Source organism: Trichosurus vulpecula, chromosome 1, assembly GCF_011100635.1.
Source record: "Trichosurus vulpecula isolate mTriVul1 chromosome 1, mTriVul1.pri, whole genome shotgun sequence".
NCBI lineage: Eukaryota > Metazoa > Chordata > Mammalia > Diprotodontia > Phalangeridae > Trichosurus > Trichosurus vulpecula.
This window is the reverse complement of record NC_050573.1, coordinates 90,253,320-90,266,912: the sequence shown is the minus strand read 5'-3', so window position 1 is coordinate 90,266,912 and position 13,593 is coordinate 90,253,320. Positions and strand designations below refer to the sequence as shown.

The 13,593-nt window shown below is 42.9% G+C and overlaps 1 pseudogene; it reads left to right on the top strand.

Annotated features, from left to right (window-relative positions):
• The window catches only part of LOC118833957, a 147,007-nt pseudogene that overhangs the window by 13,860 nt on the left and 119,554 nt on the right, over positions 1 to 13,593 (top strand).

Here is a 13,593-nt window from a genome sequence, read left to right as displayed (position 1 = left end):
GGAGGGGTGAACTAGCCCTGGTAGGAAATGGAGCAGTTAAGGCATCTGTGCCAATCAGAAGCTTTTCCCAGATCTGGCTTACTGTTGTAAGTTCTAAAAGTTCTTCCTAGCTCTAATATCAGGATTGAGCCAGCAAATGGCTAATATACTTCCAGCCTGTGTGAGATAAAGAGACCCAGTCTCCCCTACCTCCCCTCACCCCCCAAAAAAGACATCAGGATTTAAAAATCTGGAATCTCTAGTTTAAAGCCTTCTTTTGAACTGAGGACAAGAGAAAGTAAATAACTTGCTTCTTTTCATCTGGCAGGTGCATAGCAAAGCTTCATTTGGAACCAAGTTCATAGAAGCATAGGACTGTAGAGCTGAAAAGGACATTAGACATTTTCTAGTCTAATTCTGACCAAACCAAACCAGAGGCCCAGAGAGATGAAGTAAATTGCCTAAGATCCCGCCCACCATCCAGTATTGGCCTCCAATCTTCTCTTGTAACAGGAAAACAGGAAAAAAAGAAAGAAGTTGATGTTGGTTACAGTTATTTGAAAGGCTTCCTGGCTTGAAGCCAGGCTCTGAAAGACAGGTAGGCTTTGGAAATGTGGAACAGTTTTTTGGGTGAGTCCTTGGAAGTTGAATGAGGTCATGCAGTACACAGAATGATAGTGTCTAGGGAAGGGACAATTCCCCAGGCTATAGCCTCATTTTTTTTTTTAGGAGGGATTGGGAGTTTGAAGAGGAAGAGACCTTGAGACGGAAGAGAATGTTTCCAAAAAATTGAGCTCTCCAGTCAGGCTGGAAAATTGGTTAGAAAGGGACTGAAGCAGGCCAGCAGTCCAGCAGGGAAGGAACACTAGGGCTCGGGAACCCACCTCTGAACAGAGAAAGGAGGCTCAGCTCTGAAAGGTGAAGGCCTCCTTAGGCCAAGATAAGCAGGTTCAATGACATTCCTTTCTGAGAAAAAGGAGCGGCTAGGTCTAGGGTTCATTTGTAAGAGGGTGGAAAATTAGTATAGTATTCAAAACATGTTGATTAAAATTAAAATCATATTGTATTGGTCTCGAATGATGCAACCAGGCCATATTTCAGTTGGACTACTCCCTGTTCTAGGTGGGCGTCCTATCAGCAAAGTCATGGAAACCAGTCTCCAAACACTAGTGACCTGGTTGTCCTAGCTACTAAGGATATCCCCAAGTCTCATCTTGTTTAATCCTTGCCCCCTTCATATCACATGATCCACCCCTGAAATGCATGGTTTCCATATTTAAATGTATTTGTATCCCATATTTCATATGCCTGAAAACTTGCCAAAAGCAGAGTGGGTTACCTGGGTAGCTAGTGAGCCTCTCTGACGTCAAGACTGTAGGTTTTCAACAGAAGTCTGGAGCATCTCTTTTCTTGTTCTGATGTGGGCTAGAGTAGATAACTTCTGAGGTTCTCAGAGTTGGAATCTGAGATTCTATGACTGAAATATTAGCATCCAGGGGACCTTGGTTCTCTTCCTAATCATGCCACTCACTTGATATGTGACAGTTGGCAAGCTACGTTTACCCCACTTTGAGGTTGTTTTCTTATCTGTTGTGAGGTAGGCATTTCATCAACCTCAAAGGACAATGCAAATGAAATGAGTGATGTAAATGAGTGATGACCTAGCCCCCATAGAGCACTGACAAAGGTCAAAGGCACATACATACAGGGACTATTTTTGTTTTTTGACTACCTGGTACCAAGTGGGTGAAAAATAAATATTTGTGAAAGAAATGTATAATGTACTTTGTAATCATAAATAATTATTCCTCAAGTTGTCACTGATCTGGCACATTTTCCCAGAGCCTGAGAGTCATATATATCATAGAATTAATTCATTTAATCATTCAACAGATATTTATGAAGTTCATAATATGCGTAAGACATTATGTTAAGCTCTGAAGGGGAGCCTCTTCAACAGCAACGATAGCTAACATTTATACCATTTGCCAGTCACTGTGTGCTAAGTGCTTTATAATTATCTCATTTTATCCACACAATAACCATGACAGGCAGGGCTGTTATTGTTGTCATTTTACAGATGTGGAAGCTGAGGTAAATGGGTTAACTGATATGCCCAGGGTCATACAGCTAGTAAGTATCCAAAGCCAGATTTGAACTCAGGTCTTCCTGATTATGGCACCTTAACACCTTACCAGGTGCGTAGACTCAAAGTTGAAGGGGGCCTCTGAGGATAGCTAGCTGAATATCCTATCTGAAGTACTAATCATTGCTACAAAATCCCTGATAAACCAGTGGTAAACTCACTACTTAAAGAGGTACTCTTTAATCTCACTCCATTTTGTGAAATCTTTAACTATTGGGAAGTCCATCCTTAAATTAAGACAAAACCTGCCTCCTTGTAACATTACCCTTCCTCCACTGGTCCTGGTTCTGTAACATTTCCCATAATGGTACTTACAATATGTGAAATCAATGACCATATTTTTTGCTAAATTTCCTCATTCTTCCAGTAAACCTGAGAAATAGCAGAAGGAGAAAAGTGATGATGGGATGTAGGAAATAGGACTGGGCATAAGGGCACACACCTGTAATCTGTTACTAGAGGAGGCTGTCTGGTGGGTCAACAGAGCTCAAGAGTTCTGAGTTGTTGCAGAGTTACACTAACTATGATAACAATATGGCTCACCCCTTAGAGTTGGGGTGGGGGGCGGTCCACCAGGCTGCCTAAGGAGGGATGAACTGGCCCAGGTTAGAAATAGAAGTCAAAGCCTCCATGCTGATCAGCAGTGGGACCATGACTAGCCATTATGATTCTAGTTTGGGGGAAATTGGGAGATTTAGGAAAGAAAAAGAGAGAGAGAGAGAGAGAGAGAGAGAGAGAGAGAGAGAGAGAGAGAGAGAGAGAGAGAGAGAGAGAGAGAGAGAGAGAAAGAAAGGAAGGAAAGAAGGAAAGAAAGAAAGAAGGAAGGAAAGAGAGAGAAAGAAAGAAGGAAAGAAAGAAAGGAGAGAGGAAGAAAGAAAGGAAGAAAAAAGGAAAGAAAGAAGGAAGGAAAGGAAGAGAGAGAAAGAAAGAAGGAAAGAGAGAAAGGAAGGAACAAAGAAAGAAAGAAAGAAAGAAAGAAAGAAAGAAAGAAAGAAAGAAAGAAGGAAAGAAAGAAAGAAAGAAAGAGAACTATGAGAATGTCCAGGGAGGGTGAGTAGTCTTTGTGCCCCAAGTCACACAGCAAAGTCAGACTTCTGCTCTCATCTTCTTGGTCCTGCTTCTCCTAGGGATTTAGCTTTAACATTTAGTGAGTTTGAAAATGTCTTCTTCCTATATTCTTCAAAGAATCAGACTAGAGTAAACAGATTTAGGATCCAGTCCTGGTTCTACCAATGACTGATTATGCACTTGGGCAATCCACTTAACCTCACTGGGTCTCAGTTTTCCCAACCTATAAAGTGAGAGAGTTGGCCCTGATGACCAATTGGCTTCCAGTGCTAATATTTTGTCTTCTCAGGTCCCTTTTCAACTCTGACATTTCATGTGCTGAGATCTTTCCCAGCTCTAGCTTTCCGTTCTAGGTTCTAAAACTTCCTTCCAACTCTAACATTTCATATTCACATATTCATTCCAACTCTGATGTAATATGATTCATTCACTCGGCAAACCCCTCTTTGCATAGCTAAAACCAAAAGCAACCAGTCCAAATGATCCCCAATTCCTAAGTAATGGGATTAATAAGGATTAATAAGAATTTACTCTACCTCAGAAAATTAAAAGAAAAAAAATGCAGTTGGAGTCTCTTTTAAAAGCTTGTAATCCATTTCCAGGAAACAGTGGTTCTCCTCCCTTTCCCCCCACCCCAGCCCCCAACAATAATAGCTCTTATTTTTGTAGTGCAAGGTTTGCAAAGGAAGATATCTTATTTGATCCTTATATAACCCTGGGAGGTAGATATACAACAGGTATTATTAGAACAGTTTTGCAAATGAGGAAACTGAGGTTCAGAGACTTGTCTGTGGTTTCAGAGGAAGGATTTGAACCAGGGCCTTTCCTGACTCTCAGGTCATTAGGCTTTGCACAGTAATAGCTACCAATTGTATACTGCTTTACTGCAGTTGTATACTGTTTACAAAACACTTTATATAATCTATCTCATTTTATCCCCATAACAACCCTGGGCAGCAGGTGCTACTATTATCCCTATTTTACAGATAAGGAAACTGAGGCAAACAGAAGGATTGTTTGTTTCTTTTAGTGACTTGCCAGGGTCACACAGCTAGTAAGGTATCCAAGGCTGGATTTGAACTGAGGTCCTTCTGACCCCAGGCCCAGTGCTTTGTCCACTACATCACCTGGATGCTTAATAAATGGTTGATGATTGATTAGACTACACCAAACAAATTAAGTCAAATCCCTTTCCCTGCGGGTTGCTATGATTCAAGTGTCAACAATGTACTCTTAGCTGCACAGAACATTGCTCCCAGTTATTATAAGATGGCTCATTTCATCTAGAAAGAGAGGAGAAAAAAGAGAATTACCTTGGACCAGGGTGCAGGGTGAGAACAAACCTGGTTTTTCAAGGTCAGCCTCTAGGGTACCCCTGGTTCCTCACCCCAAATTAATGGAAAAGGAACTTGGATCCAGTCACAAAGAACAGTGGGCAAGAGGTTTTGCTGTTGTTCTGTTGTTTTCAGATTCATGGTCCCTCAGGGCTTTAGTGGATTCTGGTTTCTTTTAAGCAGCTTACACCAGGCAAAAGTCCTACCTAATACCTCTCCAAAAGAAACAGACACCTCCAACCAGGTGTCTTTCTTTGTGGTGTTAAGGAAAAAACAAAGACAAGATTGGTTCCAAATCTCAGATTTGCCTGTGTATATGGAGGAGGTGGGATATAATCTATGGGGATATTTATTTGTCTGAGCATGGGAATATTTGTATCTTTGTATGGAAATGCGTATCTGAATGTGTTTAGGAGAATGTGAGTCTGTAGAGATATGTGTGAGAGTATATAGATGACTCCCAGGCCTATATCTCCAGCCCTAAACTGTCTCTTAAACTACAATATGGGATGACCAGTTGCCTGTAGGACATCTCCACCTGGACATCCCAGAGACATGTTAAATAAAGCTAGATCTAATATAAAACTCATTCCCTTTCCCTTAAGCCCAACCCTCTTCCAAACTTCCCCATCACTTAAATCCAATTCACTTGCAAGTCAAGACATCACCCCTATGATGTCATTGGTCCCCTTTGAGAATGAAAGAGAAACAACATTTCTGCTGAGGGAACCTCCAATCTTCCAGTCACCCAAATTCACAGACTTGCAGTTATCCTGGATTTTTTCTTATACCTTATTCTCAAATATTCAGGTCAATTCAACAAGCACTTAGCAAGTACCTACCATGTGTCAGGCCCTGTGCTGTGGCTATAAATAATAACAACACAAACAAAACAGTCTTTTCTATCAAGGAGCTTATGTCCTCCTGGGAGAAAACAATGGGTACACAGATAAATATGAACAAAACATAAATTAATTCTGAGTGGGGGAGAAGTAGTAATAAATAGGAAGATCAGGAATGGCAAGAGGTGGTATCTGAGTTGGGCTTTGAAAGAAACTAGGGATTCTGCTAGGCAGAGGGGAGGAGTGAGAGCATTTTAGGCACAGGGAACCACTTGTGTGAAGATACAGTGGTGGGAGATGGAGCATCCAATAGGGCAATGCGAAATTCTGTTAGTTTGGCTGTTATATGGAGTGTATGAGGAGAAGTAAATGGCATTCAGTTTGGAAAGGTAGGTTGAAGATAGATTATGAAGGATTTTATTTACCAGGCAGAGGAGTTTATATTTTTATCCTTGAGGCAGTAGGGAGCCCCAGAGAACCATTGAGCAGAAGACCCATACTTTAAGAACATCAGTTTTGCAGCCTTGTGCAAGACAGATTAGAGAGGGTAAGGATTGGGATGGGGGCGAAGAGACTAATTAGGGCATAGTCCAAGAGGCTAAATGATAACCACTAGGGCCATAGCTATGTGAGGGAAAAGAAGAGGACAATTACAAGAGATTTTGTGGGAGCAAAATAGAATTTGGAAACTGATTAAATATTGGGGGGTTGAGAGGGTTTGAAGAGTAGAGATTGACTATTAGGTTGTTGATCTAGGGGGTGGTGCTCTCAGCAGAAATGGGGAGGCCTAGAGAGGTGGTTTCAGAGGAAGGTAATGAGTTCTGTTTTGGATATGCTAAGTTTGAGATGCTGAAGGGGCATCAAGGTGAAAATGTTCAACATGGTTTGGATAGAGATATGGTTTTGGAATCAGGAAGACCTGAGTTCAGATGTTACCTTAGATACTTAGTAGACAAGTCATTTAATCTGTCTGTACCTCAGTTGCCTGGCCTATAAGGAGTTTGGACTCAGTGGCCCATAAGATCCTTTCCAGCCTAAATCTGTGATCCTAAATTGTGAGATTAGAGTAAAAGAGAGAGATTAGGACTGGGCATAATGGTAATTTAACCCATAGAAACTGACTAAATCACTGAGAGAGAAGGGAGAGAGACTGAGACTGAGAAAGAGATGGAAATGAGCTCAGGACAGAGCCCTGGGGCACACCCACTCAAAGTGGGCAGGACAGAGATGGTGATCGAGCCAAGACTACCAAGAAGGAGTGGGCAAATAGGTAGGAATAGAACTGAGATAGCGAGCCAGCTGTGTCACAAAAACCCAGAGAGAAAAGAGTGTTTAGGAGACTAGAGTAGCCAACCCTGTCAAAAACTAAAAGCTGGTCAAGAATGATGATAACTGGAAAAAGGTTTTTTAAAATGGAAGTTGGGAGATCATGGGTAACCTGGGAGAGAGTTGAATGGTGGGGTAGGAAAGCCAAGTTTGAGAAGTGAGTGGGAGGTGAGAGAGTGGAGACAAGTGTAAACAACTTTTTCTTGGAGTTTGGGTGTGAAAGGGAGGAGAGATATAGGAAAATACCTTACGGGGATCTCAGGGTCAAATGAAGGGTTTTGGGTTTTTTTAGGATACTAAGATATGGACATATCTATAGACAGTAGGGAAGAAGCCTGTGCATAAAGAGGTAAATCGAAGATCACAAGGAAAGAGGAAGTGGTCAAGTGGGGGGGGGGGGCAAGTTCCCTCAAGAGATGGGAAGTGATGGAATGCAAGACATAAGAAGAGAGGTTTGCCTTGGTGAAGAGAAGGACCATGTCTTCTGAGACTGGAGCAAAGTGGGAAAAAGTGGGAGATGAGGAACAGGTGATTGGAGGTATAAAAGTGAGGAAAAGCAGAGAGCCCAAGTGAGATGGCCTTAATTTTCCTGGTACAGTATGAAGTCTAAGGTCCAAGGCCAAGGTCCCCTGCTGCATCCTGGGCTATCTCCAGCTGTCCTGATCCATATCTGGCCACTAGACCAGATAGCTCAGGAGGAGAAAGGGAGGCTGGTGACTTTGTACAGCCTCCCCCACTTAAATCTAATGCACTTTCATGTCATGGCATCACCTCCCTGATGTCGTGGTCCTCTTCAAGAACAAAGGCCAAACAGCAACAGCAGTATGAAGTGAGGTCCTCTGATGAGAGACAAAGGAAGAGAGTGGGACAGGTAACTTGAGGAGAAAGTTTGGACTGGTCTTTTCCATTCTACTTTCAAACGTCTCAAATTCCCATTTCTTTGCCTATGGTGCTCTCTTACCTGTAACTTACCACAACCTTCTTTCGTTATACTCCCAACTTCCATTCTCTTCCCTCTCCAATCCCCCTTCCACAAATAAAAATAAAATAAATAATCTAAATAAAATCTAGCCCGGTCATTCCACCACCACAATCTCCACTGCTTCCCTGTTGCCTCTGGGTTGACTGGTTGATAATGATTTAGGGTTTTAAAGTTTAAAAAGCATTTTTACACACATTGTCTCATTTTAGCCTCATAGCAGCACTGGTAGGGAGATATTGCTACTATCTTCATTTGTCAGATGGAAAACTCAGCAAAGGTAAGTGATTTGCCCGAGGTCACATAGCTAATAAGTGTCTGAATGGAATTTGAACCTAAATCAACCTGACCCCAAGTCTAGCTTTCTATTCACTACATGTCACATTGCTTCCAAAATAGAAATTTTTCATCTTTTTGTCTAAAAGAATATCATGAGTAGTATATTAAATTACCCTGGGGGCTTACAGCACCTTTTTTGTCGCTGTTGTTGAAAGGCTTTCAAAAAACAAAGAAAAAAGTCCCCAACAAATGGGGAACCAGAGAACTAGACTGCTAAGGTCCTATTTTATCATCCTGGTGCTGTCTATGGTCATATTTCCTTTGGGACCCTTATAGCCTATCACCACCACCTTTATTTAGGCCTCCTGCTCCTCCTCTTTGAAATGGGAGGATATTTGTCCTTGGGCACAGAGCACATTGAGCCACTCAGCAAAAGGGGATGGCAGGAAGCTTCACCTGAGCCCAGGCCTTGCCCCACTCAGTCTCACCTGACCTGTTATGCCATCTTGAACTTGGCAGTGATTCCCTCCCTACGGAATCAGTCTCTCACTACTGAAGCTTTTTGCAAGCCGTATGACCTCTTCTCGTCCTCAGCTCAGGGCTAGCCTGCTTTATCTCTCATCTCTGGAAATGGCCAGAAGTTCCAGGACTTAGTCCCCGTATTACCTGGAAAGCATCTGTGGGCAGTGAGTTTGTTCCCATTCCTTGCTCCCTTCTGATGCCTTCTTCCACATTTGGGCCATTACCTCGACAGCCTATAAGGAGGCTGAGGTATACCCAGCCCACACCCCAATCTGAGCCAGGCCACTTGTCAAGAGGGTCAGAGAAGTTCAGAATACCAAAAATTCAGTACAGGGAAATATGGAGCTCACAAAACAGTAAAGTAGGCCAACTTGATTGACGGGAGATATTCACAAAACAAAGAGTGGAGGCCAAGGAGGGTAGACACAGAGCAGTCCACAGGGTTTGGATGGAGTTAGGTGTGGCCCTACAAAGAATGGGGAGCTCTCTCCTCTGAAACCAGTAGAATCTGGTGGGTTTTTATGGGGTTCTTATCTGGGTTCTACCAGGACCAGGTATAAAGGGAAGGGAGCCAGGTGCTTGGTTCCTGAGGGCTGGTGCTGATTCATACAAGTAGGCGAAGGGAAGACTCCTAGGGGAATTGGGAAGTTGGGTTTCATTCAGACTTCCTGATGGAGGGAAAGGGGCTTTGGGCCATTAGTGCTGGTCTTATCCTAACTTATAACAGGGTAATTCAGTTTCTCCGTAGGGGTTTTTTGAGCTTTCACTGGCTTTCTTTGTTAATGAGAAGTGGGGATAGGGGAGTAGGAGGGGAATAAGCATTTATATAATGCCTGCTACGTGCCAGGCAATGTGGTTGTTGTTCAGTCATTTCAGTCGTGTCCAATTTCTCATGACACCATTTGAGGTTTTTTTTTTTGGCAGAGATACTGGATGGTTTGCCCTTTCCTTCTCCAGCTCAATTTACAGATCAGGAACTGAGGCAAGCAGGGTAGTGACTTGCCCAGGGTCACACAGCTAGTAAGTGTCTGAGGCTGGATTTGAATTCATGAAGTTGAGTCCTCCTGAGTCCAGGCCTGTCACTCTATTCACTGTGCTAGCAGTAAGCACTTTTACAAATATTATCTTATTTGATCCTTATCATCCCCATTCTACATTTAAGGAAACTGAGGCAAACAGAAGTTAGGCGACTTATCCAAAGATACCCAGTTAGTAACTCTCTGAGGCCAAATTTGAACTCAGGTATTCCTGATTCCAGTCCCAGGGCTGTACTCCCAGCTGACCATAGTGGGATAAAGAGACTACTGGGGTCATTTCCATTATTAACTGCATAAGACACACGATCCTGTCTTTAAAAAGAAAAAAAAAAAGGAACTGCCACAATCTGGGGGCCCAAGAATCAGGTAAAAGGATTCGGAAAACTTGGTGAGGTGGGAGTGGGAGGCAAGATGGGATTTGGGTCTTTGGTTTCTGCTCAGTGTGTATCTCTTATCTACTTCTTTCTGCCTTTCTCAGTCCCTCTATTTCTGTTTCTTTCCTTCCCTCTACTTCATGCCTTCTGTGTACCTTTGAGTCTTTTCATCTCTGCTTTTCTTTCATCTCTGTCTCCCTCATTGGAACATAGTTTTTAGAATTGAAAGAAATTTTAGAGACCATGGAATCCAGCCCTTCATCTTTCAAGATTAGAAAGCTAAGGCCCAGAATGGTCTTGGGTTTCTGCTTTTGGAACTCTAGCAGACTGAGAAGGTCTGTTCTGTGCTAGACTTAGTATGGGGATGATGATGATGGTGACGATGATTGCTAATATTATTGTTGTTATAGCTAGCATTTATGTAACAAAGCACTTTAAAGATATCGTTTTATTTTTTCAACTGTTCTGGGAGGTAGGTGCTATCTATTATAGTCATCATCTCACAGATTGAGGAGCTGAGGCTCAGGTAGAGTTAGGGACCAATTCTCACCATCCACCCTACCCCTGAAACTCTAGGCAGGCTGCTTTATGCACAAAAGGTGAAGTTACCATGAAATAATCTGACATTTTATTTATGATGGATGGTGAAGGTTCAAAAGGGCAAGAATATAATATAGTGGAGAGATCCCTGGATTTCAACTCAGACCACCAAGTTTAGACTCCTGATGCTACTTGTTATCTGTATGACAAAATGTAAGTCTCTTCCTCAGCGTTGAATCACTATTTCTTGTAAAATGAAAGAGTTAAACTTTATGATACTTTGAGCTCAAAAATTGGAATCCATAAGAGACTTACTTAGAAGGTCATAAGTGGCAAAGCTGGAATTTGCCTACACATCCACTCATTCAATGCTATTTTCAATGCACTAAAATCCTATCCTCTCCTCTTCTCTTCTTTACTCTTCTCTCTCTCTCTCTCTCTCTCTCTCTCTCTGTCTGTCTTCCTCTCCCTTCCTCTCTCTCTTCCTCTCCCTTCCTCTCCCTTCCTCTCCTCTCTTCTCCTCTCTCTCTCCCCTTTCTCTCTCCTAGCCTTGCTCTCATTCTCTCTCTTGTTCTCTCTTTCTTTCTCTATTGTCTTCTCTTCCCTTTATCTCTCCCTTACCTCTCTTGTTCTCTCTCTCTCTCTCTCTCTCTCTCTCTCTCTCTCTCTCTCTCTCTCTCTCCCTCTTCTGTTTCTCTATTCCTTTGTCAGTTTCTCAAATTATCTATAACACTCTCAATTCTTTTTGTCTTTCCCTGGGTAGCTCATTGTCTATTTCTCTTTGCTTGTTTCTCTCAATCTCTGTCCATTTGCCTTGTTCACCATCTCTGCCTCTTCTATGTTTCAGTGTCTCTCCTTATCTATCTCCTATTGGCTCTCTCTCACTGAGTCTCCTTGCTCCTTATTAATGTGTAAAGGGCCTCTTTTCCCACCTTGTGAGGTGCCCTCTCCAATCCTAGCTCCAGCCCCTTGGAAGGCCAGAGGACATGACAGGCCCAGGGCTATACCCTGAAATAGGAAGAGTTTGTCCTTTGCACGTCCTGCCCTTACCCACACCTTCACTTTTTAGTGTAACCATCCTGGCCACCGAGTACTCAAAGTCTGCTCCCCTCTGTGCCCCCATCCCCAGCCCAGCACACCCTGTACCTAAGGGTGATTTCTCCTTTCTTCCCTTCTCCTCCAATCCCCCTGGGATCAGGCTTCCTGCCTCCCTAACAACTATCCCCTCCAACACCTCCATCCTACAGACCAGTCCTTCAGGTCCAGTCTCCTGGTACTTTCCAGGGTGATGATTTCCTGGTTGTTTTTTTTAAATAGCTAGAGATTTATTTTTCCCCTCCCAAGAAACACATTCAAAGATCTTCTAACCTATCTACCATATGTATGCACATAGACACATTCTTAACAATGAAAATTGCACAAATGTGCTGCCTCAATCAACCAATAAACATTTATTAAACACTTACTGTGTGCCAGCAACTGTGCCAAGTGCCTCAGAAGGTAACTGGTTCCCACTCATTGCACGTCTTTAAGCAGAGTCTGGACAGTCAGCTTTTCTGGATGTTCATAGGGTTTGGAGCTAGTCTAAAGCTCCTATTTTATAGGTGATAAAACAGAGAGCTGGAAGTGACTTACTCAAGGTCACAGAGATAATAAGTAGCAGAACTAAGATCTGAACCCAGGTCTTCAGACCCCAAGCCCAATGTTCTTTCCTTGGCTACTATAGAAGAGAATCTGACTCAATTCAAGTCTACAAGCATTTATGAAGGGCTTACTATGTGTCCAAAAAATAAATAAGACAGCCCTTGTTCTCAAGGGACTTATAGTCTAATGGGTTAAGACAATATATAAAAGACAACTGGAGGGAAGGAGAGGGGAAAGGAGATATGTGGGCAGGAGCATGGTGGAGAAAGAAATCAGAGTCAGGAGCAGAATCCAGAGAGGAATGAAGGAGTGAATGAGGAAGTAACTCTAGCGAAAGCTGGATTTTGAGGTCCCTTCTATCTCTGAAAGTCTGTACTTTTGTAAGAGGTGCTGTTGGCCAAATGTGATAGTGCGGTAGAAAAAACCCTGGATCAGGATTCAGGATCACTGTGTTTGAGTTCCAGGTTAGCCATATGACTATGGGCAGGTCACTTTCCCTGAGTCTCAGCTTTCTCATCTGTAAAATGAGGCTGATGACCCCTCTTCCCAGAGGATCGTAGATTATAGAACAGATGTGGAAGTGACTTGTAACCATAAAATCCTATATAACTGTGAGGGTTTAGTATTATGGGATTATTATTTGAAGCTGCTTCAATATATTTTCCTCATTTGTACAATGAGGAGGTTGAACTAAATCTTTAAGGCTCCCTTTCAGTCCCAAATCTTATGATCCTAGTTTTCATAGCTTCTAGTCAGATGTGTCCTAATGTCAAGGGGGAAATTGCTCGGCAGGCCTTGTCACCTTTGGCCTGCTCCACCCAAGCCAGGCTGCCTGGCTCCTCCTGGGGCTTCCTCCTCCCCATCCTTCAGGAGAGTGAATCTCTTGTCTCCTGAAAATCGAGTGGAGCCCAATTGTTCACAGCTTCCTTTCTTTCTGTTGGCAGGAGGCCTCAGAGGTCTTTTCCTGACCCCCTCTGCCCCAAAGGATGATACAGGAAGCCTTGAAAGCTTCCTCTCCTCTCGCTTTTAAATGTGGCCTGACTGGGAGTTCCCTTCTGTAGCAGTCTGGGATTGTTCTCTTATGGCTTTGGGTGGGAGCCGAGGCCTCCGGTTTTATCTGGATAGGTCCAGCCCATCCCACTGGGACAGGAAGCCAGGAAGCACTTCACACCCTAAGCAATGCTTCCCTCAGGGCTATTTAGAAGGAAGAAAACAGCACTGGACCTCAGAATCCTAGAACTACAGAGTGTTAGTGCTTGAACAGACCTTAGACTACCCAATGTTATCACAGAGAACTCTAAATATTGGAGCTAGTTAAGGATCTCAAATCATGGAATGTTAGAACAGAGAACAGAGATTATTAGAGATGGGTGGGATGATGTATTAGGACAGTGCCTTGAGGGTAGGACTATTTAATTTTTTGCCTTTTTCTATAGGTGATTCTTAAATGTTTGACAAATTCAAAGAGACTTTAGAGGCTACACACTCAGTGTCCAAACCTGAACTCATCCTTTTCCCTCCAA